The 8,052-nt window shown below is 35.2% G+C and overlaps 1 pseudogene; it reads right to left on the reverse strand.

Moving 5' to 3' along the window:
* Positions 1-4,047: 4,047 nt before the first annotated feature.
* Positions 4,048-4,744, reverse strand: LOC136129596 (SIN3-HDAC complex-associated factor pseudogene; annotated as a pseudogene).
* Positions 4,745-8,052: the final 3,308 nt, after the last annotated feature.

Raw genomic sequence — 8,052 nt, forward strand, 5'->3', positions numbered from 1 at the left:
ACAACAGTCTTAAAGAGTAGAACAAAAATTTATTTTCTCATGGTTTTGGAGGTTGGAAGTCCAAGATCAAGGTTCTGGCTGACCTGGTGAGAGCCCTCTTTCTGGATTGTAGACGGCTATCTTCTCACTATGTTCTCTCTCACATAGCCTTTCCTTGGTGCATGAGCAGAGAGCTAGAGAGAGTAAGAGAAAGAGAAAGAGCTTTCTAGTGGCTCTTCTATAAAGTCACTAATCCTATCAGATCAGGTCCCTACTTTTATCACCTCATTTAACCTTAACTATTTCCTTAGAGACCCCATCTCCAAATATAGCCACACTGGAGACTGGGGCTTCAACATATGAGTTTGGGGGGCACACAAACATTCACTCCATAACAATCAATAAAACCAAAGCTGGGTCTTTAAAAGGAGAAAATTCAGAAATAAATCATATTAGAAACACAACTGTAGAACTATAGAAAAATTTAAAAGTTCCTAGAGGATACCTTGTACATATTTAACATAAAAGGAAATTTTAAAGTCAGATAGGGGGAGTATAATAAAAGAAAAGTCTATCTTAATCTCATTTAGGAAAGTAGATTTTTAAAATCCTAGCTAAAGCAGATCAGATCTGTAAAGTAAATCAGATGTGCTGGAATATTAAGAGAAAAATGGATCATGGCCAAACAGACAATGAGAAGTCAGAGTTAATTAGTCTAACACTGGTCCCCTCCAAGCTGGCGTCCCCAAAATGTGGCATCTTTCAAAGCTCCATGAAACTGGCAATGGCCCAGAGCCTAAGGCAATCAATACTGGCAAGCCACAGTATGTGGACCCCAGTGCCACCCCTAACCCCCTTCATGCCAGGGAAGGGGATGGTGCTAACCCAGTCATATATACTGGTGTGGCCCACTGTGAGTTAGGCATGGCAATCCAATGGCTAACTTGCAGCATCTTACAACTGTAACCACCAGTCTTAGATTTCCCTTCAACCTTGAATGCCATGCTGTCAGGACAGTGCTAGAATCAAAGTTCTGCCACATCTTATTACTACTATAGTCTGGTCCCTGATCATGCCAGGGGAAATCATGGTGCTTCTCTAATTATTCATTAAAAGCTCCATAGTTCAATGGTCAAGGGCCCTCTAATGGCATTTGCCCGATGGCCTGAATAGATTGTGCTATGCTCTGCTTCAGAGTGGAATGAAGCAATGGAGGTTCACCATTAAGTTACTGACTCTATCCATGTGAGCGTTCTCTAGTAAACATTGCTCCAGCAAGTCTGATATGTGGGCTGCTTGGCCACTTGCATTGTTTGCAATGACATGTCACATTACAGATTAGAGAAGGAAAACCATTATGATCATCTTAATATTTAAGATGATCCCAAAAGCATGTGAGAAATTTAACAGTCACTCATGATTTTTACAATAAAAAATAAAGTTCAATCTCCACCCAGCACCATTTGTAAAAATAAATTCCAGACTGACTAAACACTAAGGTAAAAAGTATCAAACAACATATATAGCATTGAAGTAAAAATGCATTTGTATATAAAATACAAAAAAGTCATAAAAGATTGATAATCTTGAACATGTTGAGATTAAATGTTCTGTGTAACTAAAACTAAAAAAAAGTTAAAACCATAAAATAAGTTGAAAGGCAAGAAAAAGACAAGGATGAAATATTTTCAATACATAGACATAGGGATTAATATTCAGAATACATACAGTATGAAGTGAATGTACCTGGCAGAAGAGCTTCATGAAAACTGGGAAGCCTCAAGGGTGCTTTTCTGTTTATATTGTTTTTAAAATTTTATAATAAGACTAAATGCATTTAATATCCTAGTAAAAGTCTGAGTATCAGTATCTAACAACATAAAAAGCACAAAACAGATTTGTGATTTCTAATATATGATTACAAATTGTATGACCATATATAGTACATTCCACAAGTCAAGAGAGGTAGAAAGGGGAAAAGAAGACCGTGGTTGGGTCTAGTAACAAACAAATACAGAAATAGAGATGATCCACATTAGAGTATATTCTACCAATACCAAGACCAGCCAAAATATACAAAATAAAACTCAAATATTACTCAGGAGAGAGTAGATAATGGCTAAGATTCCTATACTATATCTCAAGGTTACGGGAGCACCCACCCAACTTCACCGTGTAGTTTGTGTGTACTGTAGTACGTAGGTTTTTTCAAAAGGACGAAGTATAGAATTTTAATTTTAGATTAATAATTATAAAATTATAGTATACCCATAAAAATGGCTCACTGCTTGTTATTTGTACTAATTTTTAAATCTAGTTTTAAATTTAAGCACTGAGTCACATTTTTATAAGGTAGGCAAAATGTTCTTTCCTCATCAGAAGAAGTCTGGAGACCTGTTTTCCTTGAACTTTTAGAAAAGCTGAAATGAGAGGCTTTAAATGAAGATTTTAGAATTGAAGAGCTAGACTTTCAGGATTCACTAATTACCTAATTTCTAATCTCAATGTTTAGAAAGCCTCACTAAAAGAAGCCATCCCCAAACCAGCCCACTCAGGATTAATACATACCTCTTTTCTTCTAATAGAATTTCTTTAATATAAAATGAAAATAAAATCCTAATAGGTTAAAACAAGCCAAATGCCCACTCTGCATGGGTAAATACTTCACAAAGTCAACTGAATCCAGAGCTAAGCCTGAATTGTGCAGGTTCTCAGTGAAGTCATCAGTCATACAATACTAACAAAAGTCAACTAATTACATATTTAGTAAGCCCTCTAAGAAATGTACCCCAAGAGGCAGTAACCTGTATTTTGTGCCACCTTGAAGACATGCACATTTTATTTTTTCATATAGTGTAACATTTCAATAGAACTCCTTAGCTACTAGGTGATAATGCTTTGGTACTATTCATACAGGATCCCTTATCTTAAAAGATGTGAGTTTTCCCAAAAGAGGAGCTTTCTTCTCCTCTTTAGAGCTTTCTTCTCCTCTTCTCCTCTTTCTTCTTCCTGCTTTAGAAGTCTCATATAAATTAAACACCCTATCAAATAGTAACACAGAGGGAGGTGACACAGGAAGCAAGTCTCCTCTCTGTATATTTATTACATTCTCATTCAAGGTATTTACACTAGAAAGCTTAGTGTGGCTTAATATTTCAGTGGTAAAAGTCTGAGTGATCAAAACCTTGGCAAAACCTGAATTCAAAATTGTTAACAAATACTTCTAGTGACAAGCCTAAGAAATTATTACAAGTTTATTATTATGAGGGAAAACAATCATCTTTGAAAGATGCCTCAACCACTGCTTCTCAATATAGAAAGATAAAATGACATAATTAACCCTATCTCTGTCCCCTGAAATTTCCCTAATTTCATTCATTAGAAGCAGATTTAAAGACTTTTAAGAACACTTTATAGCAGCATTCAGCTTCCTATGAAATACTCATTATCTTAAATATTATGTATACTTTTTTCTCTTTTAGTAAACTCGATACTGGCTTTAGAGCTTGTGGAAATGGAGAAAAGAAGAACCAATTCAATACCATCCTAGAAATTGTCTTTTGGCAGAATAGCAAATATCCAAATCAAAAAACAGGATTGGCACTGTTAGGGGCTAAATTGTCTCCCCCGACCCCCAATTTACATGTTGAAGTCCTAAACTCCAGTACCTCAGAATAAAACTGTAGTTAGAGACAGGGTCTTTAACGAGGTAATTAAATTAAAATGAAGTCATTAGGGTGGGTCTTCATCCAGTCGGAATGCTGTCCTTATCACAAGAGGAAATTTGAACACAGACAAGCACAGAGGGAAGACAATGTGAAGACAGAGGGAGAAGACAAACATCTAGAAACCGAGGAACAGAACCTGACCTCCAGGATCTCAGAAGGAACCAACCCTGCCAACACCTTGATTTCAGACTTCCAGCTTCCAGAACTGTGAGAAAATAAGTTTCTGTTGTTTAAGGCACTTAGTCTGTAGTACTTTGTTATGGCAGCTCTAGAAAACGAATACAGCCCCTTCTGTCTTTCCAAAATTTAAATAGATTTTTGTTCCCCTTCTCTATAAGCCTCAGTCATCACCCCTCAGTGGAAATGGGTGGAGGCTCTGGCCCTGCTCCTCCAGCTTCTCAGATGCTGCTTTCTTATTGTTGCAGTAAGGCTTAAACAGATGGGCGTTAAGGAGGACTTCCCCCAAATGCCTTTAGAGATAAACCCACAACATATTTTCTGCCTTTTCCCACACGTGAGATTGAATGGGAAAGACAGCTGTTTTGTCAAAACCAGAAGCCATATCCATATCAGAGCTGTCATCTTGAGTGGTAACCGCACGAAAAGGAAGGGCTGGAGAATTGCTTGATGTGGGGCTGTGGGCATCGGAGTCGAGAGACTGAGGTTCTTCCTGCAGTTTACTGAGCTGGTGGCTTCTTTATCCCTTTCCAATAGTTTCCACTTTCTTTGGCTTCAAGATAGAGTCTAGACTGGGGAATGCCCTTTCACCTACCACGTGACTCTAGTTTGTTTGTTTTCTATCCTGCTGGCAGCTTTTCCTGTCTTTTCACAAGTAGCACTCACCCATTGCAGAAGTGCTCTGAAGGAGTCTCCTGGAACTGCAAGTAGCTCTAGAAGTCCATTCAGCATTTACTGTCACTAAAGTGAGAACCGAAGAACCTAGCTCTGCAAATACGGCAGCCTTCTATACTTCAGTACATCTTTGGCTTGTAAGTCAACATCTTTTCTTCTAGAAATAGTCTTCCAAAAGCCGCCATTCCATCCTCAGTTAACATTCCTGAGGTGTGGCGTGTACACCATGACATTCCCGACCGCATATCCAGGCCCTCCCTCCTCAACTGCCTTATCTAGGGAGACTGTCTTCTGCAGCTGGTTCTCCATGAGAGTTTTTGGTTTTGCTTCTAACAAAGAAGTAGCACACGGCAGAGCTTCAAAAGCGAGGAAGGGGCAGAATCCATGGTTGTGGAGGAGGTAACTGGCATTACAAGGCTCTGAAGAATGTTTAGTATCTAAATGCATTCTGGACACTTGGTGGGATGTATAGGATAAGGAAATAAAGATTAAACATATGGCTTCATCTTCATCTAATAGTTTTTTAATGGATTCCTTAGGATTTTCTATTTACAAAATCATGTCATCTGCAAACAAGAGATAATTTTACTTTTCCATTTCCAATCTAAATACTTTCAATTTCACTTTCTTGCCTAACTGCCCTTGTTAGAACCTTCAGTACAATGTTGAATACAACTGGGAAGAGTGGACATTCTTGTTTTGTTTCTTATTTTAAGGGAAACACTCTCATTCTTTCATCATTAAGTATGGTATTATCTGTGAGTTTCGTGTAGATGCCCTTTCAGACAGAGGAAGTTCCCTTCTATTCCTAGTTTGTTGAATTTATTTTTAAATCAGGAAAATGTGTTGGATTTTGTCAAATGGTTTTTCTGCATCTATTGAAATGACCATGTGGTTTTCTTTATTGTATTGATATACTACATTAATTAATTTTCAGATGTTAAACTAACTTTAAATTCCTAGGACAAATTTCTTTAGTCATTATGTATATAATGTTTTTAATATGCTGCTGGATTCAGTTTGCTAGTATTTTGTGGAGGGTTTTTGTGTCTACATTTATAAAAGATAATGGTCTATTATTTTTTCTTTTTATGTCTGGTTTTGGTATCAAGGCAGACTGATTTGATTTTAAATTCTATGATGACAAACCTCAAAAGGATACTCAACACTTCTCCATAATCCTACCACAGTTCCCTTTAAGTTTACTTTCCCACTCACCCAGACAATTTCTGTCTTGAAAACACACTCTTCTGCCTCCCCACCTTAGCAAATGACCCCAGACAGGAAATATTTCCATGCATTCAATCACTGTTTTCATCTAGGATCAATCATAAGCACACAAACACAAAGATTTGAGCTTAGCTCACAGGCTAGGTCAATGCTAACATATACAAATTTAAGCCTCTTGTGGTGAAAACAGAACTGTTCATCTTCTTTTTATTATACTTCCTGTGCTGTATTTTCCAATATTCTGTATAATGCCATCACAATGCCAAGCTATCAGGGAGTCTTCTGCTATTACATGCAGAATATACTTGAAATATATTTATCATGTATATTATACAATTATCTGAACCTGGCATTAAAGATACAAATTTTAAAATAGTTTGATTAATAAAACAATTAATTAGACTAAAGTTTACTAGTATTGTGACTATTTAATGTTTGTGAGTCTTAACTTTAAATACTTAACCTCATAGGTAATGTATTATTAGAATATGTATCCTGTTAATATGTTCATAATATGGCAAGTTAACAGAAATAGGAAGATTAATATATAAAATAATAATACAATATGCAATTTTTAATACCTCTTTACAATTTTAGATATGATTTAACTGGCATTCTTATAATTACTAATGGCCATAATTAGTGTTATGTAAGTTTATAACTATTCTAAATATTGTTCTATAAGAACTGAATAGTCTCTATGTTCAAAACTATAACTTTTTCTTAAAACAAAACGAGACAGGTGTTATTTCAGTCTACAGCAACAATAACCTACTACTGTATAATGAACTGCAACAATTGAGAACTAATTTTTTTAATATAAATTATTTCTGGTAAGTCAAAAGAAAATGTTGACACACAAAAAAGGCTTGCAGCTTTTAACTTGACATGACTAAAGTAAAAGTTGCTGAATTCCAGAAAAGAAAGCAACACAAAAAATGTCAACAAAAGCATTTACTTGTAGTTTGACTAGATACATTATAGAAGAAAAAAATTTTTGAGACAGTTTTCTTGCATTTTCAAACATTGAACATTCTGATAGGCAAATGAACTCTCAAAAACAAAATGGAAAAGTTATAAAACAATTTATATTGCAATAAGAATCTAAAGGATCTAGAGACTTATAATAATGAGAATATAAAGTTGATATTTATATTTTTAAAAACTGCAAATTATTAACAGATGTTAATTAAAAAGTATCAATCTTATATTTATATATCCAGATAAAATATTATGAGGGTGAAAGCAAGATTATAAATGCATATGATGCTATGACTGAAACTACATTGTATCAGCTAGGATTCATTTCGTTGCAACTGACAGCTTAAACCAAAAAATTAAAAATTAAAAAGGAAAGAAAAAAAACTATTGGCTCATATACCAAAAGTGAGAAGTATGGCTGACATGAGGCAGAGCTAAATTCAGGACTAAATCAACACAGAAAAATCAGTAGCATTTCTTTACACCAACAACAAACTATCCAAAAAGGAAACCAAGGAAACGATTTCATTTACAATTGCATCAAACATAATAAAATACTTAGAAATAAATTTAACCAAGTAAGTAAAAGACCTGTAAAATGAAAACTATAAAACACTGATGAAAGAAATGGAAGATGACACAAATAAATGGAAGGATATTCAGTGTTCACGGACTGGAAGAACACTGTTAAAATGTCCATATTATGCAAAGTGAGCTACAGATTCAATGCAATCACTATTAAACCCCTGTAACATTTTTACAAAAATAGAAAAAAAAATTCTAAAATTCATAGAGAACTACAAAAGACCCCAAATAGCCAAAGCAATCTTAAGAAGAACAAGTTAAAGGCCTCACACTTCCTGATTTCAAAAATACATTACAAAGCTACAATAATCAAAATATTATGCTGCTTGAACAAAGAAAGATATACAGATCAACTGAACAGAACAGAGATAAATCCACACATAGATGGTCAACTAATCTTCAACAAGGGCATCAAGAATAGATAATGAGGAAAGGACAGTCCCTCCAATAAGTGGGGTTGGGAAACTGAATATGCACATGTAAAAGAATGGCATTGGGCCATTATCTTATGCCATACACAAAAATTTACTCAAAATGGATTAAAGCCTTAAACATAACACCGGAAACTAGAACTTCTAGAAGACAATAGGGGAAAAGCTTCATGACATTGGTCTTGGCAATGATTTCACAGATATGATACCAAAAGCACAGGCAATAAAAGCAAAAATAGACAAGTAGGACTGTATTAAACTAAAAA

This window comes from Phocoena phocoena, chromosome 10 (assembly GCF_963924675.1).
Source record: "Phocoena phocoena chromosome 10, mPhoPho1.1, whole genome shotgun sequence".
NCBI classification, from domain to species: domain Eukaryota; kingdom Metazoa; phylum Chordata; class Mammalia; order Artiodactyla; family Phocoenidae; genus Phocoena; species Phocoena phocoena.